The 17,500-nt window shown below is 50.4% G+C and overlaps 2 non-coding genes across 2 annotated transcripts; both read right to left on the minus strand.

Annotated features, from left to right (window-relative positions):
- Positions 1-42: 42 nt before the first annotated feature.
- On the minus strand, positions 43-198 carry LOC147870642 (5.8S ribosomal RNA). The gene has a single exon (XR_015533283.1). It is a non-coding gene; the product is annotated as a 5.8S ribosomal RNA (ribosomal RNA).
- An 824-nt stretch (positions 199-1,022) lies between these two features.
- LOC147870643 (small subunit ribosomal RNA) lies at positions 1,023-2,940 on the minus strand. The gene has a single exon (XR_015533273.1). It is a non-coding gene; the product is annotated as a small subunit ribosomal RNA (ribosomal RNA).
- Positions 2,941-17,500: the final 14,560 nt, after the last annotated feature.

The following is a 17,500-nucleotide window of genomic DNA, read 5'->3' on the forward strand; positions in this document are numbered from 1 at the left end:
TATTATCTTAAAGACCGCGCGGGCCCACGGGTTTCATGTAGCCGACCCTCAGCCAGGCGTGGTCCGGGATTGGAAATCCAAGGACCGCAATGTGCGTTCGAAACGTCGATGTTCATGTGTCCTGCAGTTCACATGTCGACGCGCAATTAGCTGCGTTCTTCATCGACCCACGAGCCGAGTGATCCACCGCTCAGGGTTGTTTTTCTCTAGATTCGAGCAGAGCTTCGGGTAGGATGCTACTGCTAGTCCCGTAGGACAGGTAGTTGTTATTTTTCGAGGGGGAGCTGCCCCCAGAACAGCGGCACGGTCAGACCGCGCTCCCCTCTCGTTCAAGCGCCGCCGAAACGGCCTTGCGTGGGCAGATAAAGTGGCTTTAAGCCCAGTGCTCGCGGTCGCGCGGGTTGTCCTTGGATCCCTGAGGATCCTCGGAGCCCGCGTGCCGCCGGCACCCACTCACCATCTTTCGCTCCTACTTCCCACCTCGAGGCGGGACGGTCTTGCCGTCCCCCTCCGGGGGATTACTTCGCCGACCTGGACACCTCAGGCCGACGACGTTATCTCCGAGATCCGGCCGCTGCCAGGAAGAGCCGGTCCAATCACAGGCGAGATTACGCCTTCCGCAGAGCCCCGTTCATCTGGTTCATTCTTAATGCCTTCCTTTTATTAATTTTTGATGCGTCTTCCCCTCATTCGGGGGGAGACGGTGCGACTTTCGCCGACCGGTCCCCCCTCAGGTTGACGTCATCTATTTTTCAGTCATCAGTAGTGGTCACATATTATGATGCGTCTTCCCCCTCATGCGGGGGGAGTCGGTGCGACTTTCGCCGACCGGTCCCCCCTCAGGTTGACGTCATCTATTTTTCAGTCATCAGTAGAGGTTGTATTATCATGAATGACCAGACACGGGTACTTCCACGAGAAGGCGGTCCACTCGCAAGCGAGATTACGCACTCCCCCAGAGCCAGCAACCGTACTCGGTTTCTTAATGCCTTCCTTCTCTGTTCGGTCACTCTCGGTGCCGTTAATGATCCTTCCGCAGGTTCACCTACGGAAACCTTGTTACGACTTTTACTTCCTCTAAATGATCAAGTTCGGGCATCTTCCCGGTGGAATCGAAGGGCCGAAACCCCGCGCCCACCGGTCCGAAGACCTCACTAAATCATTCAATCGGTAGTAGCGACGGGCGGTGTGTACAAAGGGCAGGGACGTAATCAACGCGAGCTTATGACTCGCGCTTACTGGGAATTCCTCGTTCATGGGGAACAATTGCAAGCCCCAATCCCTAGCACGAAGGAGGTTCAGCGGGTTACCCGGACCTTTCGGCCAGGGAGGACACGCTGATTCCTTCAGTGTAGCGCGCGTGCGGCCCAGAACATCTAAGGGCATCACAGACCTGTTATTGCTCAATCTCGTGCGGCTAGAAGCCGCCTGTCCCTCTAAGAAGATTAGGAGTCGCCGGTAGCACAGAGGATACCGGATGCGACTATTTAGCAGGCTAGAGTCTCGTTCGTTATCGGAATTAACCAGACAAATCGCTCCACCAACTAAGAACGGCCATGCACCACCACCCACCGAATCAAGAAAGAGCTCTCAATCTGTCAATCCTCCCGGTGTCTGGGCCTGGTGAGGTTTCCCGTGTTGAGTCAAATTAAGCCGCAGGCTCCACTCCTGGTGGTGCCCTTCCGTCAATTCCTTTAAGTTTCAGCTTTGCAACCATACTTCCCCCGGAACCCAAAAGCTTTGGTTTCCCGGAAGCCGCCCGCCGAGTCATCGGAGGAACTTCGGCGGATTGCTGGCTGGCATCGTTTATGGTTAGAACTAGGGCGGTATCTGATCGCCTTCGAACCTCTAACTTTCGTTCTTGATCAGAGAAAACATTCTTGGCAAATGCTTTCGCTTCTGTCCGTCTTGCGACGATCCAAGAATTTCACCTCTAACGTCGCAATACGAATGCCCCCGTCTGTCCCTTTTGATCATTACCTCGGGGCTTCCGAAAACCAACAAAATAGAACCGAGGTCCTATTCCATTATTCCATGCACTCGGTATTCAGGCGGCTGCTGCCTGCTTTAAGCACTCTAATTTGTTCAAAGTAAAAGTGCCGGCCCATCGTGACACTCGGTCAAGAGCACCGCGACGGGATTGTGTAGGCCCTCCCCGAGACGACCCGAGGCGTGGGAGCGTCGCCGCCCCCATCGCCCGCGGGCGCCGGCTCGGGCCACCGGCAGGACGTCCGCACGTGCGTGCCAGTTAGACACCGACGGGCGGTGAACCGGCAGCGTGGGACACAAGTCCGACTACGAGCTTTTTAACCGCAACAGCTTTAATATACGCTATTGGAGCTGGAATTACCGCGGCTGCTGGCACCAGACTTGCCCTCCAATGGATACTCGTTAAAGTCTTTAGAGTGTACTCATTCCGATTACGGGGCCTCGGATGAGTCCCGTATCGTTATTTTTCGTCACTACCTCCCCGTGCCGGGAGTGGGTAATTTGCGCGCCTGCTGCCTTCCTTGGATGTGGTAGCCGTTTCTCAGGCTCCCTCTCCGGAATCGAACCCTGATTCCCCGTTACCCGTTACAACCATGGTAGGCGCAGAGCCTACCATCGACAGTTGATAAGGCAGACATTTGAAAGATGCGTCGCCGGTTCGTAGACCGTGCGATCCGCCTCCATTTATTCAGAGTCACCAAGGCAAACGGCCGCGTGAGCGACCGATTGGTTTTGATCTAATAAAAGCGTCCCGACCGTCTCCGGTCGGGACTCGGTTGCATGTATTAGCTCTAGAATTACCACAGTTATCCAAGTAACTGTCCACCATCTAAGGAACCATAACTGATTTAATGAGCCATTCGCGGTTTCACCTTAATTTGGCTTGCACTGAGACATGCATGGCTTAATCTTTGAGACAAGCATATGACTACTGGCAGGATCAACCAGGGAACCGAAGACTCACTTGGAGCTCGTTCCTCCCCCTCCACGCGGTCCCGGATGGGTCCGGCGAGGGGGTCCAGTTCATACTTCAACGCTCGCACTCCGTGCGCCCCTGCGAGCAGGGGCCACTTCGTGCCGTTAGGGGGACGCCACGTGAGCGCCCCCAGAACCGTGGTGCCATTAGGGCACCCTTCCCTCTCTTCACTCGACATGCATAAGCGCCGAAGCGCCGTTTGGCATCGCGAGTCTAGCACGCGCCCGGACTACGAGTGAGTCGGTTGCAGTGTGTCCACGATACGCCGCCTATAGACCGTGTCCGGGGGACAGAGGGCCGCGGCATCGCGGTGGCGAAGGGTTTGCCGGGAAGGGGAACGAAGCCGGCCTTTTTCGTAAAATCGTTCCCCTGTTGCTTGCCGGGAAGGTGGACGAACCCGGTCTCTCTCGTAAAATCGTCCACCTGCTGCTTGCCGGGAAGGGGAACAAAGCCGGTCTTTTTCGTAAAATCGTTCCCCTGTTGCTTGCCGGGAAGGTGGACGAACCCGGTCTTTATCGTCAAATCGTCCACCTGCTGGTTGCCGGGAAGGGGAACGAAGCCGGCCTTTTTCGTAAAATCGTTCCCCTGTTGCTTGCCGGGAAGGAGGACGAACCCGGTCTTTATCGTCAAATCGTCCTCCTGTTGCTTGCCGGAAAGGGGAACGAAGCCGGCCTTTTTCGTAAAATCGTTCCCCTGTTGCTTGCCGCGAAGGTGGACGAACCCGGTCTCTCTCGTAAAATCGTCCACCTGCTGCTTGCCGGGAAGGGGAACGAAGCCGGTCTTTTTCGTAAAATCGTTCCCCTGTTGCTTGCCGGGAAGGTGGACGAACCCGGTCTCTCTCGTAAAATCGTCCACCTGCTGCTTGCCGGGAAGGGGAACGAAGCCGGTCTTTTTCGTAAAATCGTTCCCCTGTTGCTTGCCGGGAAGGTGGACGAACCCGGTCTTTATCGTCAAATCGTCCACCTGCTGCTTGCCGGGAAGGGGAACGAAGCCGGCCTTTTTCGTAAAATCGTTCCCCTGTTGCTTGCCGGGAAGGAGGACGAACCCGGTCTTTAACGTCAAATCGTCCTCCTGTTGCTTGCCGGAAAGGGGAACGAAGCCGGCCTTCTTCGTAAAATCGTTCCCCTGTTGCTTGCCGGGAAGGTGGACGAACCCGGTCTTTCTCGTAAAATCGTCCACCTGCTGCTTGCCGGGAAGGGGAACGAAGCCGGCCTTTTTCGTAAAATCGTTCCCCTGCCGGGCGGAGGACGGACCCGGGCTTTTCTTCCGTCAGTTGTGTCCTCCTGATGTATCCAGACACCACCCAAGGCTCAGGAATCGTCTTATGCGGAAAAAGGGCCAATTTATCAGCGACGCATCCGTTAGTTCAACTAGAGGAAGTGTGAAATTTTCCTACAAAATAAGGTGCCAGCGCGGCGTTTTCAGGGGAGACTCGTAACGTCTGAGCCTCAGAGAGCGCGACCCGGCCGAATGCGAGCGGCAGGTCCCCTAAAATCGGCCTACCTAACACGCACGGATGGGACTTTGAAATCTGAAGACGTGGAGGGCACGAACGGGAATATATATGCGGCAGAAGCCAGAGACACCGCCGGCAGCCTCACCGTGACCGCACGAGAAGTCGTCACTTGCGCCAATCTTGCACTCGAGTGCCGAGTCACCTACGAGCAGACCCCTGCTTCTGCCTGTCCATTGAGGGCAGCCGAGCACGCGATTCCCCAGGAGACGGACTTCTGTACACTTGTGCCCCTCTTGCCCTAAACGGGGTTCGAGCAGCGCGGGGAGAGGAATTCAGTCCCCGGCGGATGCGCGCTCGTTCTAAGTGCAGCTTCCGAGAGGCCGCCCGTGAAGGCCATCACTTGTGCCACTCTTGCACTCGGAATCGAGTGCCGACTCGAACCGGAGCCTCCGCCGGCCACTGCGTGGGTTGACGGGCGCCGACCCCGATGAAGACGGCGATCGGTGCACATGTGCCCCCCATGCCCTAAACGGGGTTCGAGCAGCGCGGGGAGAGGAATTCAGTCCCCGGCGGATGCGCGCTCGTTCTAAGTGCAGCTTCCCAGAGGCCGCCCGTTAAGGCCTTCACATGTGCCACTCTTGCACTCGTAGATGAGTGCCGACTCGAGCCCGAGTCTCCGCCGGACACCGCGCGTGATGACGTGCGCCAACCCCGATGGACACGGCGGTCGGTGCACTTGTGCTCCACTTGCCCTAAACGGTTGCAAGTAGAGCGGGCCGAGGCCAGCAGTCCCCCGGCGGATGCGCGCTGGTTCTAAGTGCAGCTTCCCAGAGGCCGCCCGTGAAGGCCGTCACGTGTGCCGCTCTTGCACTCGGAATCGAGTGCCGACTCGAACCGGAGCCTCCGCCGGCCACTGCGTGGGTTGACGGGCGCCGTCCCCGATGAAGACGGCGATCGGTGCACATGTGCCCCTCTTGCCCTAAACGGGGTTCGAGCAGCGCGGGGAGAGGTCTTCAGTCTCCCGCGGATGCACGCTGGTACTAAGGGCCGGCTCACAGAAGCCACCTGTAAAGGCCGTCACATGTGCCACTCTTGCACTCGTAGTCGAGGGCCGACTCGAGCCCGAGCCTCCGCCGGACACCGCGCGTGTTGACGTGCGCCAACCCCGATGGACACGGCGGTCGGTGCATTTGTGCCCCACTTGCACTAAACGGTTGCAAGTACACCGGGCCGAGGAAAGCATTCCCCCGCGGTTGTCCGCTGGTACTAAGTGCAGCTTCCCAGAGGCCGCCCGTGAAGGCCGTCACGTGTGCCACTCTTGCACTCGGAATCGAGTGCCGACTCGAACCGGAGCCTCCGCCGGCCACTGCGCGGGTTGACGGGCGCCGACCCCGTTGAAGACGGCGATCGGTGCACATGTGCCACTCTTGCCCTAAACGGGGATCGAGCGGCGCGGGACGAGGCCTGCAGTCCCCCGCGTTGCCCGGTGGTACTGAGGGCAATCTCCCAGAGGCCGCCCGTGAAGGCCGTTACTTGTGTCACTCTTGCACTCAGTGCCCTGTGCCGACTCGAACCCGAGACTCGGCCGGTCTTCGCAGGCAACAGCGCGGGTTGACCACAAATTACACGGCGGTCGATACACTTGTGCCCCTCTTGCCCTAAACGGTCGCAAGTAGCGCGGGCCGAGGCCTGCAGTCCCTCGCTGTTGTCCGCTGGTACTAGGGGCAGCTTCCCAGAGGCCGCCCGTGAAGACCATCACTTGTGCCACTCTTGCACTCAGGCTCGAGTGCCGACTCGAACCCGAGACTCGACCAGTCTTCGCCGGCCACTGAGCGGGGTGGCGGGCGCCGACCCCAAAGGACACGGCGGTCGGTGCACTTGTGCCACTCTTGCCCTAAACGGGGATCGAGCGGCGCGGGTCGAGGCCTGCAGTCCCCCGCGTTGCCCGGTGGTACTGAGGGCAATCTCCCAGAGGCCGCCCGTGAACGCCGTTACTTGTGTCACTCTTGCACTCAGTGTCCTGTGCCGACTCGAACCCGAGACTCGGCCGGTCTTCGCCGGCCACTGAGCGGGGTGACGGGCGCCGACCCCAAAGGAAACGGCGGTCGGTGCACTTGTGCCACTCTTGCCCTAAACTGCCTCAGCCAACGCGGGGCGGAAGCGCGAATGGCCTGCCGGCGACAGGGTCCCCGGCGGCCGGTAGTCCAATCTCAGACTTCCCCCTGCTCGAGGAGAGCCTCGCTCGCCAAGCTCATATACTATAGTCTGGACCCCCCTTATCTCAGCATTCGTCAGTCACGGAAGAGGCAGAGCCGCGGACACCGGCGGATGGCCCCTCGGCTGCCGCCAGAAATTTTAATTAAGTTTTTCTCTTCCTTAATCATTTCCGATCATACTAAATTTTGTATATGTTAGAATACATACACATACTTACTTATATAACCGCTTTATTTAATATTTTTCTGCACTTTAGAAATTTTCGGACTTAGCCGCTGAAGCGACTCAAGTAACACGCACGGTGGGACATAGCCGCAGAACTGGTTTCATGTACCACGCACCACGGGACATAGCCGCAGAATTCGTACCGTCCAAGTAAGGCCCAGCTAACACAGCGGAAATTTATTTTTAGTCAATTAACGGCATTACTATGCACAGCAAGGCCAACTTTCTTCAATTATGAATATTTTTCTGCATTTTGGAAATTTTCGGACTTAGCCGCTGAAGCGACTCAACTAACACGCACGGTCGGACATAGCCGCAGAACTGGTTTCAAGTACCACGCACCACGGGACATAGCCGCAGAATTCGTACCGTCCAAGTAAGGCCCACCTAACACAGCGGAAATTTATTTTTAATCTATTAACGATATTATTAAGCACAGCAAGGCCAACTTTCTTCAATTATGTATATTTTTCTGCATTTTGGAAATTTTCGGACTTAGCCGCTGAAGCGACTCAAGTAACACGCACGGTGGGACATAGCCGCAGAACTGATTTCAAGTACCACGCACCACGGGACATAGCCGCAGAATTCGTACCGTCCAAGTAAGGCCCACCTAACACAGCGGTAATTTATTTTTAATCTATTAACGATTTTATTAAGCACAGCAAGCCCAATTTTCTTCAATTATGTGTATTTTTCTGCATTTTGGAAATTTTTTGGACTTAGCCGCTGAAGCGACTCAACTAACACGCACGGTCGGACATAGCCGCAGAACTGATTTCAAGTACCACGCACCACGGGACATAGCCGCAGAATTCGTCCCGTCCAAGTAAGGCCCACCTAACACAGCGGAAATTTATTTTTAGTCAATTAACGGCATTACTATGCACAGCAAGGCCAACTTTCTTCAATTATGAATATTTTTCTGCATTTTGGAAATTTTCGGACTTAGCCGCTGAAGCGACTCAACTAACACGCACGGTCGGACATAGCCGCAGAACTGGTTTCAAGTACCACGCACCACGGGACATAGCCGCAGAATTCGTACCGTCCAATTAAGGCCCACCTAACACAGCGGAAATTTATTTTTAATCTATTAACGATATTATTAAGCACAGCAAGGCCAACTTTCTTCAATTATGTATATTTTTCTGCATTTTGGAAATTTTCGGACTTAGCCGCTGAAGCGACTCAAGTAACACGCACGGTGGGACATAGCCGCAGAACTGATTTCAAGTACCACGCACCACGGGACATAGCCGCAGAATTCGTACCGTCCAAGTAAGGCCCAGCTAACACAGCGGAAATTTATTTTTAATCTATTAACGATATTATTAAGCACAGCAAGCCCAATTTTCTTCAATTATGTGTATTTTTCTGCATTTTGGAAATTTTTTGGACTTAGCCGCTGAAGCGACTCAACTAACACGCACGGTCGGACATAGCCGCAGAACTGGTTTCAAGTACCACGCACCACGGGACATAGCCGCAGAATTCGTACCGTCCAAGTAAGGCCCACCTAACACAGCGGAAATTTATTTTTAGTCAATTAACGGCATTACTATGCACAGCAAGGCCAACTTTCTTCAATTATGAATATTTTTCTGCATTTTGGAAATTTTCGGACTTAGCCGCTGAAGCGACTCAACTAACACGCACGGTCGGACATAGCCGCAGAACTGGTTTCAAGTACCACGCACCACGGGACATAGCCGCAGAATTCGTACCGTCCAAGTAAGGCCCAGCTAACACAGCGGAAATTTATTTTTAATCTATTAACGATATTATTAAGCACAGCAAGCCCAATTTTCTTCAATTATGTGTATTTTTCTGCATTTTGGAAATTTTTTGGACTTAGCCGCTGAAGCGACTCAACTAACACGCACGGTCGGACATAGCCGCAGAACTGGTTTCAAGTACCACGCACCACGGGACATAGCCGCAGAATTCGTACCGTCCAAGTAAGGCCCACCTAACACAGCGGAAATTTATTTTTAATCTATTAACGATATTATTAAGCACAGCAAGCCCAATTTTCTTCAATTATGTGTATTTTTCTGCATTTTGGAAATTTTTTGGACTTAGCCGCTGAAGCGACTCAACTAACACGCACGGTCGGACATAGCCGCAGAACTGATTTCAAGTACCACGCACCACGGGACATAGCCGCAGAATTCGTACCGTCCAAGTAAGGCCCAGCTAACACAGCGGTAATTTATTTTTAATCTATTAACGATTTTATTAAGCACAGCAAGCCCAATTTTCTTCAATTATGTGTATTTTTCTGCATTTTGGAAATTTTCGGACTTAGCCGCTGAAGCGACTCAACTAACACGCACGGTCGGACATAGCCGCAGAACTGGTTTCAAGTACCACGCACCACGGGACATAGCCGCAGAATTCGTACCGTCCAAGTAAGGCCCAGCTAACACAGCGGAAATTTATTTTTAATCTATTAACGATATTATTAAGCACAGCAAGCCCAATTTTCTTCAATTATGTGTATTTTTCTGCATTTTGGAAATTTTTTGGACTTAGCCGCTGAAGCGACTCAACTAACACGCACGGTCGGACATAGCCGCAGAACTGGTTTCAAGTACCACGCACCACGGGACATAGCCGCAGAATTCGTACCGTCCAAGTAAGGCCCAGCTAACACAGCGGAAATTTATTTTTAATCTATTAACGATATTATTAAGCACAGCAAGCCCAATTTTCTTCAATTATGTGTATTTTTCTGCATTTTGGAAATTTTTTGGACTTAGCCGCTGAAGCGACTCAACTAACACGCATGGTCGGACATAGCCGCAGAACTGGTTTCAAGTACCACGCACCACGGGACATAGCCGCAGAATTCGTACCGTCCAAGTAAGGCCCACCTAACACAGCGGAAATTTATTTTTAATCTATTAACGATATTATTAAGCACAGCAAGGCCAACTTTCTTCAATTATGTATATTTTTCTGCATTTTGTTAATTTTTTGGACTTAGCCGCTGAAGCGACTCAACTAACACGCACGGTCGGACATAGCCGCAGAACTGATTTCAAGTACCACGCACCACGGGACATAGCCGCAGAATTCGTCCCGTCCAAGTAAGGCCCACCTAACACAGCGGAAATTTATTTTTAGTCAATTAACGGCATTACTATGCACAGCAAGGCCAACTTTCTTCAATTATGAATATTTTTCTGCATTTTGGAAATTTTCGGACTTAGCCGCTGAAGCGACTCAACTAACACGCACGGTCGGACATAGCCGCAGAACTGGTTTCAAGTACCACGCACCACGGGACATAGCCGCAGAATTCGTACCGTCCAAGTAAGGCCCAGCTAACACAGCGGAAATTTATTTTTAATCTATTAACGATATTATTAAGCACAGCAAGCCCAATTTTCTTCAATTATGTGTATTTTTCTGCATTTTGGAAATTTTTTGGACTTAGCCGCTGAAGCGACTCAACTAACACGCACGGTCGGACATAGCCGCAGAACTGGTTTCAAGTACCACGCACCACGGGACATAGCCGCAGAATTCGTACCGTCCAAGTAAGGCCCACCTAACACAGCGGAAATTTATTTTTAATCTATTAACGATATTATTAAGCACAGCAAGGCCAACTTTCTTCAATTATGTATATTTTTCTGCATTTTGGAAATTTTCGGACTTAGCCGCTGAAGCGACTCAAGTAACACGCACGGTGGGACATAGCCGCAGAACTGGTTTCAAGTACCACGCACCACGGGACATAGCCGCAGAATTCGTACCGTCCAAGTAAGGCCCACCTAACACAGCGGAAATTTATTTTTAGTCAATTAACGGCATTACTATGCACAGCAAGCCCAATTTTCTTCAATTATGTGTATTTTTCTGCATTTTGGAAATTTTTTGGACTTAGCCGCTGAAGCGACTCAACTAACACGCACGGTCGGACATAGCCGCAGAACTGGTTTCAAGTACCACGCACCACGGGACATAGCCGCAGAATTCGTACCGTCCAAGTAAGGCCCAGCTAACACAGCGGAAATTTATTTTTAGTCAATTAACGGCATTACTATGCACAGCAAGGCCAACTTTCTTCAATTATGAATATTTTTCTGCATTTTGGAAATTTTCGGACTTAGCCGCTGAAGCGACTCAACTAACACGCACGGTCGGACATAGCCGCAGAACTGGTTTCAAGTACCACGCACCACGGGACATAGCCGCAGAATTCGTACCGTCCAAGTAAGGCCCACCTAACACAGCGGAAATTTATTTTGAATCTATTAACGATATTATTAAGCACAGCAAGGCCAACTTTCTTCAATTATGTATATTTTTCTGCATTTTGGAAATTTTCGGACTTAGCCGCTGAAGCGACTCAAGTAACACGCACGGTGGGACATAGCCGCAGAACTGATTTCAAGTACCACGCACCACGGGACATAGCCGCAGAATTCGTACCGTCCAAGTAAGGCCCAGCTAACACAGCGGAAATTTATTTTTAATCTATTAACGATATTATTAAGCACAGCAAGCCCAATTTTCTTCAATTATGTGTATTTTTCTGCATTTTGGAAATTTTTTGGACTTAGCCGCTGAAGCGACTCAACTAACACGCACGGTCGGACATAGCCGCAGAACTGGTTTCAAGTACCACGCACCACGGGACATAGCCGCAGAATTCGTACCGTCCAAGTAAGGCCCACCTAACACAGCGGAAATTTATTTTTAGTCAATTAACGGCATTACTATGCACAGCAAGCCCAATTTTCTTCAATTATGTGTATTTTTCTGCATTTTGGAAATTTTTTGGACTTAGCCGCTGAAGCGACTCAACTAACACGCACGGTCGGACATAGCCGCAGAACTGGTTTCAAGTACCACGCACCACGGGACATAGCCGCAGAATTCGTACCGTCCAAGTAAGGCCCAGCTAACACAGCGGAAATTTATTTTTAGTCAATTAACGGCATTACTATGCACAGCAAGGCCAACTTTCTTCAATTATGAATATTTTTCTGCATTTTGGAAATTTTCGGACTTAGCCGCTGAAGCGACTCAACTAACACGCACGGTCGGACATAGCCGCAGAACTGGTTTCAAGTACCACGCACCACGGGACATAGCCGCAGAATTCGTACCGTCCAAGTAAGGCCCAGCTAACACAGCGGAAATTTATTTTTAATCTATTAACGATATTATTAAGCACAGCAAGGCCAACTTTCTTCAATTATGTATATTTTTCTGCATTTTGGAAATTTTCGGACTTAGCCGCTGAAGCGACTCAAGTAACACGCACGGTGGTTCATAGCCGCAGAACTGGTTTCAAGTACCACGCACCACGGGACATAGCCGCAGAATTCGTACCGTCCAAGTAAGGCCCACCTAACACAGCGGAAATTTATTTTTAGTCAATTAACGGCATTACTATGCACAGCAAGCCCAATTTTCTTCAATTATGTGTATTTTTCTGCATTTTGGAAATTTTTTGACTTAGCCGCTGAAGCGACTCAACTAACACGCACGGTCGGACATAGCCGCAGAATTCGTACCGTCCAAGTAAGGCCCAGCTAACACAGCGGAAATTTATTTTTAATCTATTAACGATATTATTAAGCACAGCAAGCCCAATTTTCTTCAATTATGTGTATTTTTCTGCATTTTGGAAATTTTTTGGACTTAGCCGCTGAAGCGACTCAACTAACACGCACGGTCGGACATAGCCGCAGAACTGGTTTCAAGTACCACGCACCACGGGACATAGCCGCAGAATTCGTACCGTCCAAGTAAGGCCCACCTAACACAGCGGAAATTTATTTTTAATCTATTAACGATATTATTAAGCACAGCAAGCCCAATTTTCTTCAATTATGTGTATTTTTCTGCATTTTGGAAATTTTTTGGACTTAGCCGCTGAAGCGACTCAACTAACACGCACGGTCGGACATAGCCGCAGAACTGATTTCAAGTACCACGCACCACGGGACATAGCCGCAGAATTCGTACCGTCCAAGTAAGGCCCAGCTAACACAGCGGTAATTTATTTTTAATCTATTAACGATTTTATTAAGCACAGCAAGCCCAATTTTCTTCAATTATGTGTATTTTTCTGCATTTTGGAAATTTTCGGACTTAGCCGCTGAAGCGACTCAACTAACACGCACGGTCGGACATAGCCGCAGAACTGGTTTCAAGTACCACGCACCACGGGACATAGCCGCAGAATTCGTACCGTCCAAGTAAGGCCCAGCTAACACAGCGGAAATTTATTTTTAATCTATTAACGATATTATTAAGCACAGCAAGCCCAATTTTCTTCAATTATGTGTATTTTTCTGCATTTTGGAAATTTTTTGGACTTAGCCGCTGAAGCGACTCAACTAACACGCACGGTCGGACATAGCCGCAGAACTGGTTTCAAGTACCACGCACCACGGGACATAGCCGCAGAATTCGTACCGTCCAAGTAAGGCCCAGCTAACACAGCGGAAATTTATTTTTAATCTATTAACGATATTATTAAGCACAGCAAGCCCAATTTTCTTCAATTATGTGTATTTTTCTGCATTTTGGAAATTTTTTGGACTTAGCCGCTGAAGCGACTCAACTAACACGCACGGTCGGACATAGCCGCAGAACTGGTTTCAAGTACCACGCACCACGGGACATAGCCGCAGAATTCGTACCGTCCAAGTAAGGCCCACCTAACACAGCGGAAATTTATTTTTAATCTATTAACGATATTATTAAGCACAGCAAGGCCAACTTTCTTCAATTATGTATATTTTTCTGCATTTTGTTAATTTTTTGGACTTAGCCGCTGAAGCGACTCAACTAACACGCACGGTCGGACATAGCCGCAGAACTGATTTCAAGTACCACGCACCACGGGACATAGCCGCAGAATTCGTCCCGTCCAAGTAAGGCCCACCTAACACAGCGGAAATTTATTTTTAGTCAATTAACGGCATTACTATGCACAGCAAGGCCAACTTTCTTCAATTATGAATATTTTTCTGCATTTTGGAAATTTTCGGACTTAGCCGCTGAAGCGACTCAACTAACACGCACGGTCGGACATAGCCGCAGAACTGGTTTCAAGTACCACGCACCACGGGACATAGCCGCAGAATTCGTACCGTCCAAGTAAGGCCCAGCTAACACAGCGGAAATTTATTTTTAATCTATTAACGATATTATTAAGCACAGCAAGCCCAATTTTCTTCAATTATGTGTATTTTTCTGCATTTTGGAAATTTTTTGGACTTAGCCGCTGAAGCGACTCAACTAACACGCACGGTCGGACATAGCCGCAGAACTGGTTTCAAGTACCACGCACCACGGGACATAGCCGCAGAATTCGTACCGTCCAAGTAAGGCCCACCTAACACAGCGGAAATTTATTTTTAATCTATTAACGATATTATTAAGCACAGCAAGGCCAACTTTCTTCAATTATGTATATTTTTCTGCATTTTGGAAATTTTCGGACTTAGCCGCTGAAGCGACTCAAGTAACACGCACGGTGGGACATAGCCGCAGAACTGGTTTCAAGTACCACGCACCACGGGACATAGCCGCAGAATTCGTACCGTCCAAGTAAGGCCCACCTAACACAGCGGAAATTTATTTTTAGTCAATTAACGGCATTACTATGCACAGCAAGCCCAATTTTCTTCAATTATGTGTATTTTTCTGCATTTTGGAAATTTTTTGGACTTAGCCGCTGAAGCGACTCAACTAACACGCACGGTCGGACATAGCCGCAGAACTGGTTTCAAGTACCACGCACCACGGGACATAGCCGCAGAATTCGTACCGTCCAAGTAAGGCCCAGCTAACACAGCGGAAATTTATTTTTAGTCAATTAACGGCATTACTATGCACAGCAAGGCCAACTTTCTTCAATTATGAATATTTTTCTGCATTTTGGAAATTTTCGGACTTAGCCGCTGAAGCGACTCAACTAACACGCACGGTCGGACATAGCCGCAGAACTGGTTTCAAGTACCACGCACCACGGGACATAGCCGCAGAATTCGTACCGTCCAAGTAAGGCCCAGCTAACACAGCGGAAATTTATTTTTAATCTATTAACGATATTATTAAGCACAGCAAGGCCAACTTTCTTCAATTATGTATATTTTTCTGCATTTTGGAAATTTTCGGACTTAGCCGCTGAAGCGACTCAAGTAACACGCACGGTGGTTCATAGCCGCAGAACTGGTTTCAAGTACCACGCACCACGGGACATAGCCGCAGAATTCGTACCGTCCAAGTAAGGCCCACCTAACACAGCGGAAATTTATTTTTAGTCAATTAACGGCATTACTATGCACAGCAAGCCCAATTTTCTTCAATTATGTGTATTTTTCTGCATTTTGGAAATTTTTTGACTTAGCCGCTGAAGCGACTCAACTAACACGCACGGTCGGACATAGCCGCAGAATTCGTACCGTCCAAGTAAGGCCCAGCTAACACAGCGGAAATTTATTTTTAATCTATTAACGATATTATTAAGCACAGCAAGCCCAATTTTCTTCAATTATGTGTATTTTTCTGCATTTTGGAAATTTTTTGGACTTAGCCGCTGAAGCGACTCAACTAACACGCACGGTCGGACATAGCCGCAGAACTGGTTTCAAGTACCACGCACCACGGGACATAGCCGCAGAATTCGTACCGTCCAAGTAAGGCCCACCTAACACAGCGGAAATTTATTTTTAATCTATTAACGATATTATTAAGCACAGCAAGGCCAACTTTCTTCAATTATGTATATTTTTCTGCATTTTGGAAATTTTCGGACTTAGCCGCTGAAGCGACTCAACTAACACGCACGGTCGGACATAGCCGCAGAACTGATTTCAAGTTCCAAGCACCACGGGACATAGCCGCAGAGCCATGACTTTTGAGTTAAATTTCGGAAATTTATTTTTAGACAATTAACGGCATTATTGTGCACAGCAAGCCCATTTTTTTTCAATTAAGAATATTTTACTGCATTTTGGAATATTTCGGACTTAGCCGCTGAAGTTATATTCGTTCTATTTCTTATTCTTAGGAAGGCGCTATCACGGCACGGTCTCGTGCTTCGAAGCAGCCCCGTAACTATACTCGCCGTCTGAATTGGCCTCAGGAAGCGACCGTCCCAATACAACCCATCAAACACAGGCGTAGTCTCTTACATGACTTACTTTTAATGCGTTAACGGCTATACGATGATTTCTTTCGAGACGGGGCACCGCAAGCCCAATTTTAATGATTTACAAATACTTAACCATATTATTATTTTTATTATTTGTTATTGACTGCAAATGATTTTATCCCCGGTGGCAGTGACCTACAATAAGGTACAAGAACATAAGACACAACAAAACAATGCGATACATCAACACAGTGAGACAGAAAAAGAATAATTAGAGGGCACAACAAAAAGAATAAGACACAACAGAACCATAAAAGAAAAACATAGGACGCAACCAAAACAACACATCCCACTCACTCACTCAAAATCAAACAACTCATAAGAATACAAAACCATCTACTTCACTATATTACGCTTTCTTCCTCCCTAATTCTTCTTCTTCTACTCCCGTTATTCGTGTTGTCTTATGTTATTTTTATTCAAGTTACTATTATTAAGAAGGCGCCATTACCGCAGGACTCTTTCACCGAAACAGCCTTCTGAGCTACCACGCGCCGTCGGACTTTTGCCGCAGACGTCCCGGGCCTTGGCGGCCGGCAAGCCTCTCGTCGGGGAGAAAATCGCCTTCCGCCCGCGCAAGACAAATGCTGAGATAAGGGGGGTCCAGACCTACTATGGGGAGGACTTTGGGAGCAGGTCCGAGTGCGCGGCCGAACCGGCAATCGGCAAGTATGAGGCCTCCTGCCGGTTCGGGACACGCCGCACTTGACCCGGGGTCGTAGTGTCAGGACGGGGGTGGGGGTGGGGGCAGGACGGAGATCTGGCGTGTGTGGGCGGGCGGGCGGGCGGGGGACCGCGTTCTTAATCGCGGGGACTCGGTCCGGACTCCGTCCTGGGTTCGAACCTAGCTTAATTGTTTTAGGCCCACCTGAGATGCCGCGGGCCACCACGGCGCCCTACGCCGCCGCCGCGAGGACGATGACGACGCTCCTGTGTTCTCCGGCCAGCCTCGAGGACTCAGTCCTCGGTTCGATGCTCGCCTGCCACCACGGCGCCCTACGCCACGCAAGCTCGTCGCTGCTGCAGCCGCGAGGGGCCTATGACGTTCCTGGGTTCGAACCTCGCTTCGGGGATTCTGGGACGCCGCGTGCCTCCACGGCGCCCTACACCAAGAAATCGGGTCGCTGCTGCATGGCCGAAGAAGGTCCTGGGTTCGAACCCCGCCAGCGGCGTGCCCTGTTCCGCTCAGGGCGTGCGCTACGGTCCCGGCTTCGAGACCCCGCGAAGTCACTCCGGCCCCCCCACCCCCCCGCGGGGGAGGGGCGCTGGCGGGCTGGAGGGATTCCCCAGCCCCCGCGGGTGAGTGGCAGCGAAGATCTATAGTTTTGACTCTCTTAAGTGGCCGCCGAGGCCGGCCAACACCTACCACGCGCCATCCAGCAACTACCACGCACCGTGGGACTTAGCCGCTGGAACGACCATTCAAGTACCACGCACGGTGGGA

Source organism: Zootermopsis nevadensis, unplaced genomic scaffold, assembly GCF_977971745.1.
Source record: "Zootermopsis nevadensis isolate Lab colony 2312 unplaced genomic scaffold, Znev_1.0 Znev_ptg000236l, whole genome shotgun sequence".
Taxonomy (NCBI): Eukaryota; Metazoa; Arthropoda; class Insecta; order Blattodea; family Termopsidae; genus Zootermopsis; species Zootermopsis nevadensis.